Source organism: Bos indicus x Bos taurus, chromosome 16 (assembly GCF_003369695.1).
Source record: "Bos indicus x Bos taurus breed Angus x Brahman F1 hybrid chromosome 16, Bos_hybrid_MaternalHap_v2.0, whole genome shotgun sequence".
NCBI classification, from domain to species: Eukaryota; Metazoa; Chordata; class Mammalia; order Artiodactyla; family Bovidae; genus Bos; species Bos indicus x Bos taurus.
This window is the reverse complement of record NC_040091.1, coordinates 49,650,580-49,667,730: the sequence shown is the minus strand read 5'-3', so window position 1 is coordinate 49,667,730 and position 17,151 is coordinate 49,650,580.

Genomic DNA, 17,151 nt, shown 5'->3' with positions numbered 1-17,151 from the left:
TGCCTAGTGGCTTCCAGCGAGTCCCTGGCCAGCCCTCCATCACCACCTGGACCACCTGCTGTGACCCCTGAGAGAGCACCCAGGACAGCAGGGAGGCGCCCAACTCATCTCCCCAGGTGTGAAGGGACAAGGCTGCCACTCAGAGTCACCCCCAGCCAGGCAGGCCCCTAGGGGCCCTCGATGGCCAGGGTCTACAGGCTGCTGAGTCTGTCTAGGGGTGGGGAGGGCATTGGGGTTTCTCTGTGGGGATCCAAGCAGTGCTCGATGGGGATAACAATTTCAGTTTTTCAGCATCTACTAAGCACCACACAAGGACTTCCAAGGGCTTCTTAGGACTGCCCAGGGAGGGGACTATCCCTTCCCTGTTTGACAGGTAGCAACCAGGGGGTCATAGAGGTTAAATGTTGCCCATGGTCCCATGAACTCAGAGACAGCTGACATGATGGTGACGGTGGTGAGTCCACGTTTTTGAGCATTTATTACTAGGTACGAGGCAGGGAGAGCCCATAGGCACATCGAGAGGTTGCTGAGGCCACACGGAGGATGAGGGTGGGAGCTGGGACATGGACCTGCAGAGATGGGGTTGGGGAGGGGAAGGAGTGCAGAGTCAGGGCTGGGGGCCCGGGGCCCGGACGTGAGTGGAGCCTGCTGTGGAGATGGGACTGGGGAGAGGCAACATACTTCCCCCTCCCTTACCCCCGGGTGTGTGCGAAGGGGCACATTGATCGCTCCCTGGATCCCCTGGCTGGAGCCACGCTCCAGATGGCGAGTGGCCAGAACTCTGGACAAAGGGCGGCCGCAGCTCCCAGGCAGGCTGCGAGGCACGCGGGCTGCCTTTGTGGCTTGAAGGTGGAGGGTCGGGAGTGTGGGAACCTCTGGCTGCATGGCCGCACTGCACTGCAGTGGAGGCGCTCTGGGGGAGGAGTGCTCTGGGGTGCGGGAGCACTCGGCCCTCCACTGTCTGCTCTCTTCCACCCTAGCTCCCCGCACCCCCAGAACCAGACCAGAGAACTGGATGTGAGAGGAGGCTCTTCTCCCCTCTGCCCACTGTGGATGCTTCCCTCTCCTTCCCTGGGAGGAGACACCTGGATGATGTACCTGGCCTGAGAGGGGACTGAGGCCTGGCCCCTGTCCTGGGGCTGGAGCGGGGCTAAAATTGGGGCTGGGAGACCTTACACGTAGGAGGTCACTTTGAGGGAGTAGTTAGCCTACCATGGAGTTACAAGGAAGAAAGAATGTCTACCTGACATTAGCAGAGAGGTTGGGGGAAGCTTCCCAAATGCTGACAGTTTGGGGCCAGAAACTTAGTTTTTCTTCTGTCTGCTTTCTTCAGATTTTCTGGAAGGAGCATCAGCTGCTTGTATAATTTCTAAATGGGCACATTTAGGCTCACTCACGGAGAAGGCAATGGCACCCCACTCCAGTACTCTTGCCTGGAAAATCCCATGGACGGAGGAGCCTGGTAGGCTGCAGTCCATGGGGTCGCTAAGAGTCGGACACGACTGAGCGACTTCACTTTCACTTTTCACTTTCATGCATTGGAGAAGGATATGGCAACCCACTCCAGTGTTCTTGCCTGGAGAATCCCAGGGACGGTGGAGCCTGGTGGGCTGTCGTCTCTGGGTCGCACAGAGTCGGACACAACTGAATCAACTTAGCAGCAGCAGCAGCAGCAGCAGGCTCACTCATGGACCCAGGGAGCATGGGGAGTCTTGGGGAAAGCTTGAGACACTGACATTTTTCAGAAGAGCCCTGGATTTAGAGGGCTGAAGAGAAAGGTGGGGATACCAAGGGAGGACTTTCTGGAGGAGGCGGTGCCCAAGGAGGTCCTTGAAGGGAGACTAGCTGTGTGCCTGGTAAGGAATTCTGAGAAGCTCTATCTAGGTAAAGAGATTGGGGGGATACAGACTTGGGGGTGAGCAAGGCAGGGATGGGTAGTCTCCAGGTCCGGCTGGAGGAGGCTTCCCCATGTGTGTGCCATGCATGTGTGCCCTGGCATGTACACCATGGATGTGCACCCATGCCTGGGCTCTGGAGGTAAAGGGCCTGGCACTGCCCCCAGCCCCTCAGCTTGGCTTGCTTCCCTTGGTAGGTCAGCGTGTGTACGCACCTCAGGCGTCCTCTCCTCCCTCCTGCAGCCTGGCATTAGGGGCCCCAACTGGAGGAGGACCCGAGTTGGGCTGGATGCTACTCTGGGCGCCCCCTCCTGAAGCAGGTGAACTCGGGGCCCTGGGTGGGTGTGGGAAGACCTTGTCTCTTAGCAGCCCCCATCCTCACTGTCTGGGGGTCAGTGCCCTCCCCAGGGCGGCACCACGGCTCAGCCAGGCCTCCGGCAACATTTAGAGGCAGGAAAGATTATCCCCATCTCACAGGGGAAACTGAGGAGTTGAGAGTGCCGTGGTCCACCACCACCCTACCTGGGGCTGGGCTGTGGTGCCGGGCCACATGGCGGGTCAGTCAGCCCCCCGAGCCCAGAGGGGCTGAGGGTTCAGGGTGTCTGGGGAGGGGCCTCTCCCCAAGCACTACACTCAGAGCTGAGGACCAGCGCTCCTGGGTTATGTTGGACCCGGGAGGTGGACCGGAAGTCCGGGGATGGCAGGTGAGGGGATGTTTTCAAACAGCAGGAAACCCGAGGCCCGGGGTGGAGGGGGCACACAGATGCCTCCTCCTGTCCCTCAGCCTGCAGCCCCCATAGTAGAGGCCAGGTTTCAGAAAGGGGGCCCCCAGCCCTCTCCCCAGGGCAGTTGGGGTTCCACAGACAGCTTCTTGGCCAATTCTGGGTGCTGCTGGGCGGGGATTCCAGGGGTTACCCTCTTCTGCTCCAGGACAGAAAGCAGGCTGCAGGGGGTGATTCGGGAAGTGGGGTGGTCTGCCATACTCTCTCCACAGCTCCTCCTCCAGTCAACCTGGAGGCCGGGCCACTCCAGCTCACAGGGCACTAAAGTAAAGCTGGCATTTCCTGAGCGCCCACCGCGCGCCGAGCCAGAGGAGAGGCTTGGTGTCTGACTCTGGGATCCAAGGATGATTATTATCATGTCCATTGCACAGATGAGGAAACTGAGGCTTCGAAAGAGGAGGGGTCTGGCCGAAAGCCGCAGACCGAGCCAGACAGCTGGGGCCCTGCAGCTCCTCCTGCCCGGAGGTGAGAGGAGGTGGCAGCTCCAGGGGCTGAAGCAGGGGCTGGCGGCTTTGTCTTTTGCGCTCCTCTCTACCCAACCTTCACTCCCGCTAGTTTTGTTCCTGTGCCCTAAGGCTGCAGAGCCCCTCCCCGAGCCTGCGTCTGGGGGTCAGGCTCTCAGCCCGTGCCTTGCAGCTTCTCCCCAGGCTCAAAGTTCTCCAGGCTGGGTGCCCAGAGACCCACTGAAACCCCCATCCAAAGTGGGGTGGTTTCCAGGGGCACCATTAGGGGCACAGACAATGCCCTTCTCGGCCCTCACCCCAGGTGCTGGGTGGGACCAAGTTGCCCATCCCGTGGTGGGGCAACTCTGCAGCCAGCCCCCAGTTTCTGGGGTCTGTACTGCCCCTGCCTGTGTAGACACAGACCCCCCCCCCCCCCCCCCCCGCAGAAGATGGTCTCCTTCCCTTTGGCATTTCAGTAGTACACTGAGGGGAGCTGGTTTTGGGGGAGGAGGGACTGGGCGGGATGGGCACAGGGTGTGTCCAGGCTGAGGCTGGGCTCTGCTCTTGCCTTCTGTGCCTTGATTTACCTGGGTAGGATGGGCTTTCTCTGCCAAGACCACCTGAGGCAGGGGTTGCTGGAGCTAACTGAGGGTGGCCAAAGGGGCTGGGCCAGGTCATAAACCTGATAACTGGATCATATTCTGGGATCCCGGAGCTTGGACCCTCCCCAGAAGTTGCCCTTGGATGGCTGCCTGGCCTCCCCCACCCCTTACCCCTTTCTCTCATCTCATCAAGGTTATGCTCTATCCTGGGGTTGAAGCAAGGTATCCATAGATCTGAGGGACCCCTGCATTCCATGAGGGGGTGAGGGGTCAGCCAGGGACTGTAGACTTGGGGACCCCCCTCAGATTTTGCGGACCAAACAGGCCCCAGGTTCCCAAAAGAGCTGCGCTGCAGGCTTGGCAGACAGGAGCACAGACCCCGGGCTCCATCAGCCCCTACTTCCTGGGCTTCAGTTTTCCAGGTCTAAGGTGGTGGTGGTGGCGGGGAGGGCGGGGGCGCAGGGGAGTGGCCACAGGGACGCGCGGAGGTGGGCGGTGGGAAAGCGCGGGAGCCGCGCGTCTCACGGCGCCTTGGGATTAGGGGCCGCGCGGGCCCACGTGGCCGCGCCCCGCCCCCGCCCCGCGAGGCCAGGGCAGGGCCAGGTCGCTGTCCCCAGCTGGTTAAAAACCCCGCGGTGTCAGAGAGCAGCTCGTTCCCAACCTCTGAAAGGCAGACAAGCCCTTTATTGCTCTATTATAACGCGGAGCCAGATGGTCTTTTGGGAGTTGCCCCCCCTCGCCCCCCGCGGCCGCCCTCATTCATTCAGGGGCAGACCCCGGCGTTAATGCCGCCGGGAGGCTGGGGGCAGGGGAGCAGGCACGCTTCCGCCGCCGCCGCGCAGTGTGGGAACCGCCAGGCAGTGCGGACCCACAGCCCGCCCGCGGGGAGGGCACGGATGGGCACGCACGGAGCTCCCGCGGGGCTGCCCGCGCCCGTGGAGAGCTCGCGGGCCGGGCGGGGCGGGAGGACTCCTGGCGGCCCTCACCGGGTAGCCTGAACCCTACCGTGCCTCGGTCTCTTCATCTGTAAAGCAGGGAGGATGCCTGCGCCCACCTACTAGGTTTTGGAGTGCTGGGTAGGGGCGGGCCGCGGCCCTCCGCCATTTTCATGCCTTCCGGGAAGAGCGCTGTTACATGTTTAAATCCTTGAAAAAAACATCCAAAGAAGAAAAATATTTTGAGACACGTGAAAATGAGATGGAGTTGAAATTTCAGCATCCAGAAATAAAATATTACTGGACCACAGCCAGACCATCCCTCTGCTATTAATATGAGGAGTGCTGTTCTGGATGGAGGCAGACCCGAGTGCGTGAACCACAGGCCCCTAAACCCTGACATATTTACTGTAGGGCAGGTTCGCTGTCCTGCAGTCAGGAACGGCACCCACCACACCATCGGTGTGTTAACTGCTATCCTTACCACCCCCCACCCCCAGCTCAGGGATAGGTCTTGCCCCCGCCCCATCCCTTTTGCTTCTGGGGCTGGTGTGGGAGCTCCACTCAGAGGGGACACCTTGCTGAGGTGAAGGTTTTCATGGCCACTCTGCGTGCCAGGTTCCTCAGTCCATGGGATTCTCCAGGCAAGAATACTAGAGTGGGTTGCCATGCACTCCTCTAGGGGATTTTCCTGATTCAGGGATCACCCCAGGGATCGAATTCCAGTCTCTTAAGTCTTCCGCACTGGCAGATTCTTTACCACTAGTGCCACCTGGGAAGCCCTCATGCCCATTGTACAGGTAAGCACACTGAGGCCCAGTTTGTGGCTGAGACCAGACTGGGCCCTGGGTTAGGGCAGATGGGGCAGCATAAAGCACCATGGTGGTCACTCAGCTCCTAGACCCCACCTGCATGTCTTCCACTGCCCGGGGAGGATCTTCCCCTTCACACCCGTTGGGAGGGGTCCATGCCCCAGCACAGGTGCTGTTGTGCACCACAGAGAAGATCCAGCTCCACCCACCCCCCCTTCCCGGGCTAAGGTTAATTCTCACATGGCTGCTCCGTGGGCTCATTGGCTGGCTTGTCCAACCCCTTCCTCCACCAGCAGTCCAGCTCTGGGCCTCGGTGTCCCCACTGATGGTTGGATTGGTCTTGCTGATCTGTAAGGCGCTCCCCTGCCTTGTGCTTAGGTCACTGGGGGCTTGAGGGATGGGAAATACAAGGGGCAACAGCTCAGAGGAAGGGGGCTTTAGGCAGGCCCACTGGGGCCTGCCTGCTGTTGGATCAATTATGGGGGGATGCCAAGGAGACCTGCAGTTCTGGGGCACTGAGTTTGGAAATCCTTTCTCTTTGCCTCACTCAGCTGACCTATCCCCATTCCCTTGTCCTGTGATGGCTGAAAGGAGAAAAGAATCCACCTCTGCAGGTATGGTCCCAGCCGGGACCCTCTGCTCCCAGGTATTATGGGGATCACAGATGTGAGGCTCCACATCCTTCTTGGTCATTCCTCCGTGATCCCTGGACCCTCAGTTCCTTCCCAACCTCCCCCCCAACAAGATCCCTGCCCTGATGCCAAACTACTACATCAGCATTCCCTGTGGGTACCTGCTGGCTCCCACCTCCTGCAGACCCCACGTTATAACTGGCACTCAGAGTCCAATGCCAGGGGCTCCAGGCTTCCAGCCCATTTAGGGGACCTCTCAGTGAGGCTCAGCAGTGGTCCAGGGCACACTTGGTGCTCCCTGAGCCACTGGGCTGGGGAGTCTCCTTGGACCCACTTAGTGGGGCAGGGGACACGATGCCTGGTTCACAGGTGAAGGCAAGTGTGGCCAAACCAGTCTTGGGCTCCTGGCCAGCCAAAAGCTTAGGGGAGGGGGCAAGATCAAGCCTGCCCACCCCCAGCTACTTAAAGTGGTGGTTAAATGCCAGGCAGGGTGCCCAGAGCCTGGCCATGGGGTCTCCACTCAGATAGAGGTGAGGGCTCCCTTCTCTGGTTTGCCCAGGTCTGGCAGTGACCCCATCTTCGGTGTCCCACCTCTAGCCTCTGGGACTCAAGACGGCTCCTGGGCTCAACCACAGGTGTCCAGCAGGCGACCCCCTGGGTTCACCCAGTAGCTCTGGGCCCCATGGGGCAGCTGCCATCTAACCTGGAGCTCCTCAGTTTCCCTGCGTATGGAACAAGACAGGAGAACCCCAGTGGTCTTGCTGGCCCTGTGGACCCCTTTCGTCGGATGCTACTTGAGAAAGCCGGGGGGCCTGTGGACAGGGAGCCTGTGCTGCCCAAGGCTGATGCCGGCTCTTGGCTCTGGGGCTTTTTCTGAGCAGCCGCCCCGCAGCCCTGCCCACCCCCAGTCCGCGGGAATTTGGGCGGGAGGCCCACTCCGGGTGGCTTCCCACACCCCGTCCCCTGCTGGGGACATTCATCTGGCACAAAAGGCGCGTGCCCGGCGACAAACTCATTCACACGGGCTGCCGGGCTTTGTGTGCGGGGCTGCGGACCCAGAGGCCATCTGGGGAGCAGTCGTCCCAGCAGGGCGGGGCCCCGGGCTGCCTTTGAAGGTTGAGGAAGCAGCAGTGGCTGGAAGGCCACACATCTGGCCTGGCATCACCTTCCTGTCCCACAGCCCCCAGGGTGTCCCATGCACGCCCCAGCCTGGCACTGCTAGGGTGACGAGGGGGTAAGGGGGACGCCTGCCTCCCCTCCCCAGCCGTTAGGATTGCTACCCCTTGGATGCACACATCAGAGAGCCTCTGGGGGCAGCATGGCCTCAGGACAGGGCTGTGGGCTCAGGACTCAAACCCAGGCACTGCGACTACTACTACCACTTAGTAGTAGACCTCAGTTTCTTCATCTGTAAAATGGGGCTAACAACAGTCCACCGCAGGACCATGCTGAGGACAAAGGGAGGGGATAAAGGCAGAGAATTCAGGTGGCCATGCAGGCGCTGCTGGTACTAATGCTTTTGTTTCCACCCACCCCACTTGGTTCCATTTCTTGGGTTGGTGATCCCTGTCTACATCTGGGCTGCGTGAAAGCCACCTGATGGAACAGGAAAAGGCTGGGTGCAGGGCCAAGGAGCACCCAGGACGATGTGACCTCAGCAGTGGCGGGGCTGGTCTGTCCTCTGTCCAGTAGAGCACAGGTGGGCCTGCCTTCCTCTCAGGATTCCAAGCAATTCCAGGGAGAAGCCGCATGTCCTGCTTGGTCTGCATGCCGTAGGCGCTAAGTAAGTGTGCCCCACTCTCCTCATTCAGGCCCCCTGACCTCCACCCTGGGCCTGCCCTGAGTCAGCCCAGGGTGGGCACAGCCCCAAGCATACCCTTCTGCTGACCAGCCCCTGAAGGGCTAGGGACCTGGACAATCTGAGGGGAGAGCCCTGAGGGGCAGGGTGGGGGGCTCCCTGAAAACCCCACCTCATGTGGCAGGCAGTTCTGAACTTGGCAGCTGGACGGCTGGGGCAGGGAGAGGGGCATCAGGGTTTCCCCCACTCAGGGATCCTTCCTGTCCAAGGGGCTGTGGGGCCAGGGCTTGGCGGACAGGACCTCTGCGGAGGCGCCCTGCCCCCACCCCCGCCGGGAGGGATGTCCTTGAGAGGGTGTCCTGCAGGCCCCGAGATAATCCCTGCCTTTGAGAGGCTGTGAGAGGCTGGCCGCGGACTTTCCCACAGCCCCACATAAAGGCCGGCCGCCAGCTGCTCTCCCACAAAAGGCTCCCAGCCTTTCAGGGCCCGGCGGGTGGGGTGAGCAGAGGCGCAGTGCAGCCTACCTGGCCACCCCCAGGCAGAGCTTGCAACCATGGGGGCGGTGCCTGCCCACTGACCACCAGGGGCTGGGAGGTCCTTGTGGCTGGGCACTTGGGAGAGCCCTATGGGGCCACCCAGGCCAGCCACCCGCCCCCCTCCACCTCCCCCCGCTGGAAGCTGGCATGGTTCTTGGGCCTGTCACTCATTCTTGGCCTTCTTCCTCGGACCGGCACACTCCCGCTGCTGTGCCTGCCTCGCCACCAGCCTGCCCTCTCCCACTCTCCCACTGGCCTCAGATCACCATCACCCGCTGGCACGCTGCCTTGCTGCTCTCACCTCCTTTTTGCTTAGACACCTCACCTGCCCCAACCCCATTCTGCTACACCATGCAGGTGACAAGAGGGATAAATGGCGAAGGCAGAAGGCTGGGCGCAGCCTCCATCTTGACCTCAGCGTCCTCATCTGAGACGTAGGACAGCACTGCCACTTCCCTGGGCTGGTGTCAGAGCCCCCTAAATTCAGATGTTTCAAAATACCAAGTCCTGGAGGAAGCAGGGGGTGGGGTAAGGGAGGAGGGGAGGCAGGGTGCCTGGCCTCAGGAATTAACTGCCCAGTGCACATCAGACAAGGACCAGCCTTGGGAGGCCAGGGGAGCTTCCCAGAGGAGGTGGCAGGTGGAGGCTGGCTTCTCAAAAGCAGGGAGGAGTGTGGGAACTCTCGGGGGCAGAGGCAATGGCCTCTCAGTGCAGCCTAGCTGGTAGGACCCTTTTCTGATTCAGGCTGTATCTTCATGGGGCTCCACATTCTGGGCACCCTGCACCAATTGTCGCCCAGTGAGGATGGCCTTCTTCAGAAGGTCCCCTGTCTGGGAGAGCTCCTGGTCAGGTGTGAGCCACTGGAGAGGTTCATAGGAGGGACCAAATGTGTCACCGGTAGACAGCGACCAGAACGTGGCCAGTGGGGACGCCTGTCCTCAGTGTCCGGGAAGGAACTGATCCGTATGCCAAGACCCCAGGGAGGGACACTTTCTCTGGTCCTGAGTCCTACAAGGCTGCTGGCTGCTGGGGGCCGGGCCATGGGGCTTTGAGGACTGGTATCAGGAGCAGAGATAGCTTGCGCCCACGTGTCCCCGAGCGTCCCGCCCACACCCCCACCTGCTGGGGGCGGAGGCACTGCCTTATTCCAGTCAGCGGCCTCTGGCGTCCAAGCTTCATCTAGCTCCGGCCTCCGATTGGCTGCTGAGTGAGCGTGGGGAGGTGGGGAAGCGTGCCTGCCCTTGGGCCCCCTACCCTAGTCCCAACCCAGTCCCATAAAAGCACCGCCACTACCGCCTTCCTGCCGCCCTCCTGCACCAGGCGCCCCAGCCCTTGGCGTGACCCCGTGAGTACCCCAGAGTGAACCCTGATCCGGGTCTGGTTAGACTGCAGCGCAGGGTGTCACTGGGGGTCCCTGCAGGGTCCAGCGTACACCTCGCTACCACTCTGCTCTCCCTCCTGTTCGAGCAGTTTGCGTGGGCGCTAGGTCAAGTCGGAGCCGGGGAAGGGACGTGCTGGAGATGGCGGTGGTACCATCCCTGGTGCGCTTTGCATCCGTCCTGGCGAGGGTCGCGGAGGGGTGTCACCCAAACCCAGAGGTCGGGCCCCAGACAGCCCTCGCTGCCCCCCACCCCCACCCCCGCGCAGTCCCCAGCTGGGCTCACTCTCCCTAACACTGTTCACACTGCGGATGGATCCAGGGAAAGCGTGGCCTGCGGCCTCCCAGAAGCCTTCCGGACTTCTCCCTGCACCAAGTGAGGATGGAGACCTAGGTGGAGCTGAAGAGCCCCTTGCGGAAGAACCCCCGCCCCCGCCGCCAGAGCCGCACGCGAAGGCACTCCCCTCCCACTAGGTTCCTCTCCTACTAGGGTCCCAGGTCGGGGCTTAGCCGTGATGGCCAGCTGCAGTGCTCCTCCCGAAGAAGGCAATGTGGTTCCCCTCCTTTTCCCGCCAAGGCTGAGGAGCCCGGCCTTCCACTGTTCGCTGTGGGCTGTGCCCAAGCCTTCACCTTGAAGAGGAGTCCTGGGGACAAGGGTTTTGTATATTGCAAAGGCGGTAAATGATCAAGTTTGTCCATGGCAGGGAGTGGAGTGGGGCCGGGGCGGGTGTGCCTGGTCATCCCAGCCGGGCCCTGCAGCTCCACCTCTCCTTCTTTCAGGCTGGGAGAGGACTAGATGCTTTATGTTAGAGCGGGAGTGAGGTGGTGGCCTGCTGTGGCCTTGAAGGGCATGCCCACCTGCTGGACATCAGTGGGCTAAGGGGCATGTGCCATTCCCGTGGGATACAGGGGTATGTATTGCAGAGGTGCAGGGTTCATACCATGTGTGTCTCAGAACTGGACCACGTGGAGCTTGAATAAAGCTCCTGGTCTGCAGACTCCACCTGGGTCTCTGCCCCACCCTCAAGTGGACCACCACCCCTGAGATTTGGGGTCCCTGCCCAGGGCATGGGGAGGGGTCTGGCCCTCCAGGGGTGGGGCATTGTGCCAGGGTGTCCTGGGCTGGATCCCTGCCCTGCTGACCTCTTCCCTGGAACCATGGTCATTGCCCAGTCTACTCCCTCAGCCTCTAAGGACAAAGAAGACCCTCTGTCTTCTGGGGCCACCCTGAGCCAGGCCTCCTAGGGGGAGCCTCCTGTCTCTGGGAGCTCCCTATGGTGCCCACGATGTGGGTTCTGAGCCAGAGCGACATTGTCCCCAGTTCATGGCAGAGCGTTCCTAGTGTGACCCTGCTGGCCCAGGGACCCTGCAAAGGACACACCAGGAATTGGGTGGGGGTGGGCTGGTGCCTCTCAGCAGTGGAGGCTGGCCCTAACCTCCCTCGTTCCCTTTCCACCCCTGTGGTGACCGCCCAACATTACTGAGCAGAGCAAGGACTGCGGCTCCCCCAGGTACCTCTTCGTGGACCCCTCAATCTGCCCCCATCTGTTCCCCATGATTAGAGCCCCCTCCTCCCTTGGCAGCAAGGCTGAGAAGTCAGGAGTCCTGGGCCCAGCCCGTGTCCCGCACTGAACCGGTATGGGAGGGGACGCGGGGTCACAATCTTAAAGGGAGTGTGGCCCCAGGCTCCTTCCCCTGGCCCGCTCCTCCCCTGCTCCCTGACTAAAGCCCATCCAGGAGAGACCAGGGCATAGATCTGGGGTTTGCTGCCCCCTGGTGTCTCCTGGCCTGGTCCTGCCGCCTGGAAGTGCTGGGCTCCCAGAAGGTAAGGGGCTCTGAGTTCCCTTGCTTCTCAGCAGAGGTGGAAGTGGAGGTGGAGGGTCCCTGGGCCCAAGCCTGCCCCAGGCCCGGTGTGGACAGACAGCCAGGGGCTGCCCCCGCCTGGGTGGGGCTTCAGTCAAGCTCTGGAAAAGGGGTGGGCTATGCAGAGAGCAAGCAGAAGTCAGAGAAGGTGGTCAGCGGGCAGAGGTGGTGACCACAGCAGCAGGCAGCAGCCTTGTGGATGGCGCCGCTGCCTCTGTGCCTGGAGTGGCTCCAGATGATGGGGTTGTGAGCCATCTCCCACCCCAATGAAAGTTTCCACCTCTGAGCCCCCTGCTCCACGCTCAGGGCTCCAGTTACTCCCCCTACCAGCAGGTCACTCCTCTAGGGGAGGGGGCAGCCACCAATGGGCCATCCCTCTGCCCCATTCCTCAGCATCTAGTAGGTGTTTAATAAATGTGGGTTACACAGAGCTTGGCTTCCTGGAGGCCTGAGGAGCCTGGACTCAGGGTAAGGCCCGCTGGCTCAGAGCCCTCCTGTTTCCCTATCAGAGGCGGGCAGAGACTCTCAACTGTGCAGCGGGTGACTGCCTGGTCCCTGGGCCCTGGAGGGCCCCCCTCCCCACCAGCCTATCTGGGAACCTTGGTCCAGGGACGGGGCTGGGGCCATGGACACGGTCCTCTGCTTCCAGGTCAATTGGGCAGTTGGTTAGCATGGCTGGCTGGAGAATCCAGGGAGCCAATCTGTCATGTGTCAGATATCTCAGCAGCAGAATATGGGGCATAGGTTGACCACATCCATGTCACAGGTGGTGGAGACTCAGGGCTGCCTCACAAGTGCTGCTCAAAACGACAAGAACCCGTGAGTTGGGGGTGGGGAGCCTTTCACCAGGCTGTGGCCAGACAACATTCCCCTCATGTCCCAGGTTTTCTTTGTGAAATGAAGCCCGTGACCACATTGAAACAAAGGAGACAGGCTGGGGGTGAGCATCTTTTTAATGTCCTGATATCAGTTTGGGGGAAGGACATGATCATGGTTCACATTTAAAAAGGAAACCATAGCTCCTGAAGGTGGACAACACCAGCTCCCAGGCCCCAGGGCCCCACCCTCCAGCATCACCTCCTGGAGGCAGTGATTCCTTTTTTCTGGCCAAGGAAGGAAGCTGGAGCAACACCCCGGGGTGGCATCTCAAAAGTGCAGGGTCCACAGCCCAGGAGCCTGGTCAATTGGCCAACTCTTCCTGCACGTAGTGTGCAGACCTTTAGTTCACATGCTTTTTATTTATATTCTTTTAGTTGAACGTTTTGTTTGGAGATAATTCACAGGGAATTGTGCGAAGCAACACGAAGGAGCTCATGCACCCTTCACCATCAGTAACACCTCACAAAACGTTAGCGCAGGGGGACTTCCCTGGCCGGCCAGTGGTTAAGAATCCATGCTTTCATTGCAGGGGTGAGGGGGCGTGGGTTTGACCCCTGGTCTTACATGCTGCATGGCACGGTTGGGGGTGGGGGGGCCAACTATAGTACAGGGATCAGATTGGGAGTGCTGATTGGGTCCAGATACAGAACATTCCAAAACCGCGAGGATCACTCCTGCTTTCTTTGCAAACAAAACATTATTGAATCATTAATTTCAGATTGTGATAAAACATACATACATACTTTAAGTTACCACCTTAGCCGTTTCTAAGTGTGTAATTCTGTGACCTTAAGGATATAAATATTGTTGTGCAGCCATCAGAACTGTCTCCAGAACTTTCTCATCATCTCTATAGAAACTCTGTCCCCATTGAGCACTCACTCCCCTTCCCCCTCTTCACCTGCTGTCTCTGTGGACTTGGCTGCTCTAGACGCTCACGTGACTGGAGTCATTCGGTGCTGGTCACTTGACGTCCACTTGTCACGTAGCATCGTGTCCTCAAGGTTCCTCCACACTGTGGCGGGTGCCAGAGCTCTGTCCCTTCTTCTGGATGAATGACCCTCCCTTGTATGGGGGTGCCATTCCTCCGTGGCTGGATTCCCGGGTGTCTTCCACCTTTTGGTGACAAAGGTGACTAACTCTGCTGTGCCATGTGAGTGTATGGAGCGCTGGACGTGGGTCCTGGGGGCAGGACTGCGCCTGATTCATTTCTGAATCCCACAGTCCAGTGCTGAGGAGTGAGGGCCCATTGTGGAGGGTGGGGGGTGGGGGGTGCAGCAGGCAATGAATACCTGACAAGGCTTCCTTCTGGGGTCAGTATGGAGCTCCCAGGGGTGTCCTGGTCACGTGGCCTTGACCAGCAGTGAATGTTAATCCATGTCCTCATCAGCCTTTTTCTCATAAAAGTGAAACATGCAGTTCCCAAAACTCAGAGCCTGCAGAAGAGGATAGAGGAGAAAGTGGAGGTTGTCTGTGGCAGCCCTTCCCCCTCCCCCATACTCCCATCCCTCCATCCCCCATCCCCAGATCCAGCAGCTTTATCAGGCAAAGGGGCCCATGTGGGTGCCTTCCCTGAAAAACGGTGTCCCTACCCAGGGGGATTTGATGAGGAGTTTTACAGCAATGGTTCAGGGGTGGGATTGCTAAGGATCAGGGTGCGGTCAGGGCCTGAACTCCTTTAATCTGGCCTCAGTTGCTCCCCTCCATTGTCCCCTTCCTTCCCTGATTAGCAACTGTCTGAATCTGCTCTTTGGAACTCAGGGAAGGTCATAGAGGCTGGAGTCTATTCCTTACAAACAAGAAATGGTGCACACAGAAAGGCTTTTGTGCCTGGGAGCCCCAGAGGCTCTGATAGGTTTCACTGTCAGGGACAGGGTAAGTCGATGATGGAGCATCTCAGTACATTCTGCTGAGCAGGTGGAACGAAGCTGGAGCTGAGGCTGAGGCAGGAAGGAGCAGCAGTCACTGCATCAGCAGGGTCACTTCTGTGGCCTGACTGCGATTGTGTTCCGTCTGCGGTCAGACCTGGTTGACGTGTCTTTGTGGGCACTGGCTGTGCTGTTGTTCTGTTCACTGGGAGAGCAACGAGGCGGGCAAGCAGCTATCCTTGGCCTCATTGGGTTTGTTCTGAGTCTCTGCTCGGTGCCAGGTGCTGGGGACACAGACAGCACTGAACAAGGGAGAAAGTTCGTGGCCCTCAGGAATTGCATTCTGCTCCGTGTCTGTTTGCCCTGAATCCCATCTACTCTGGATTCATGTGTTGAAGTGCTGACTCCCAGCGTGGCTGTGTCTGGAGACAGGCTCTCAGGAGGTGGGTAGAAGGGAGGGGCGCTGGTCCCCGGGGACTGGTGTCCTCCCGAGAAGAGAGACATGGGTGATGTGGGTGAGGATGTGGCAAGAAGACAGCCATCTGCGAGCCAAGGAGGGAGGCCTCAGGCCGACCCTGGACACCTTGATCTCAGACCTGCAGCCTCCAGACCAAACCCTCCAGACTCAGGTACACTGCCATGGCAGCCCTCACCATTAGCCCCGCCCACCTTCCAGGCAGGCCCCAGCCCCATCTAAGCATCCCTGATCTCTGTTACTCGTGATGTCTGCCTGCTCCCAGATTTCACATCAATGCTGTCATGCAGCCTGGCTCTTCACTCAGCATAGTGACTGCAGGGTTCCTCTGATGCTGTGTGCACCAAGATTCATTATCTTATTGCTGAGTAGGGTCCCATTGTACGAATATGCCACGCTTTGTGTCTACTCACCCATCTGGGTGGTTTCTGGCTCTTGGTGATTACTGGGGAAGCTGCTCTGAACTTCTGTAAACAAGTTCTGATGTGGATGTGCGTGTGGACTCGGTCGCTTCAGTCGTGTCTGACTCTGCCACGCTATGGACTGTATGTTGCCCTCCAGCCTCCTCCGTCCATGGGAACCTTCCAGGCAAGAATACTGAAGTGGGTTGCCATGTCCTCCTCCAGGGGATCTTCCCGACCCAGGGATCAAACAAACGTCTCAGGTCTCCTGCATCGGCTGACGGGTTCTTTACCACTAGGACCACCTGGGAAGCCCTCTGGTGTGGACACATCTTCTCATTTCTCTTCCTTTTTTACCCAGGAGGGGAATTGCCCGGTCCTGCGTTAGGTGTGTCTGTAAGTTCGTAACAACTTGCCAATCTGTGGCCCAAAGTGGCTGTTCCATGTTCCATTCACCCCTGGGAGTGTTGAGATTCCCAATGGCTCTGTGTGCTCCTCAGCATTTGGTCAGACGTTAATCTTGGCTGTTCCATTGGTTTCAGTTTGGGTTTCCCTGTTGACTCATGATGTTGCACCGCTTTGCCGGTGCTCTCTATGCATCTTCTCGGGTTTGAAGGATTTGTTCAAATCTCTGCAAATTGGATTGTCTTACTGTAACAGTTCCCTGGTGGCTCAGATGGTAAAGAATCCGACTGCAATTTGGGAGACCTGGGTTTGATCTCTGGGTTGGGAAGATCCCCTGGAGGAGGGCATGACAACCCACTGCAGTATTCTTACCTGGAGAATCCCCATGGACAGAGGAGCCTGAAGGGCTACAATCAGTGAGGTTGCAAAGAGTCAGACATGACTGAACGACTAAGCGCAGATCCTGTAACAGTTATATCTTTTGGCTCCAAGATATTAATGTATGTGATGTATGTTTTCCCTGCAGGTGGTGTGCCTTTGCTCCAGCCCCTCTGCAGGTTGGGCCATGGCCAGCAGCGTTGCCACCTGCTCCGGATCTCATCAAGAGTGGAGCCGGCCACAGTGCTTAGCGCACATTCTTCCTCATTGTACACCTTTCTCACCTTGTCTCCCGGACTCCCAGGGCTCCTATTCATCCTTCAGAGCCCTGCCTGGCATCTGCTGCCCAGAAGTGAGCCTTCACCACATGAAGCTACTTTGGCTTTTTAAAAAATTTTATTTTTAAAAAAAGATTTACTTATATTTTTGGCTGTTTCTGGGTCTTTGTTGCTGTGCACTGGGTTTGTCTAGTTGCAGCGAGTGGGGGCTATTCTACTTGCTGTGCGAGAGTTTTCCATTGAAGTGGTTTCTCTTGTTTTGGAGCATGGGCTCTAGGTGCTCAGGCTCAGTAGTTGTAGCTCGTGGGCTTAGTTGCTTCACGGCACACGGGATCTTTCCTGACCAGGGATTGAACCTGTGTCCTCTGCACTGGCAGCGGACTTTTGACCACCAGACCACCACAGAAGCCTTACTTTGACTTTTAGACTTCATTTCCTCACTAGACCATGAGCCCAGGAGGCCGTCCAAGGCCTTGCAACCCAATGCTGGGGTGTGGTGGGGAGGGGGCGGGGCAGGGGGAGAATGGTCCAGCCAGCAGTGTGGCTCCTTATTCAGGGTTCGACTCGCTGATGCGTGTGGGTAATGTTGGAGCAGTCCAAGAGCGAGTTGAAAAAGAATTTCTGGACACAGAGCATTTCAGAAGGGAGTGAGTTTATTAAGAACAAAGAGCAGAAATAATGTGGGCACCGCGAGCGCAGCAGGCTGACCTCTTGACAAACCAGGGAAAATGGACAGTGTTTGTGGGTTAATAGCCAATTGTTATAGCAAAATTCCTGCTGGATGGTTGGTG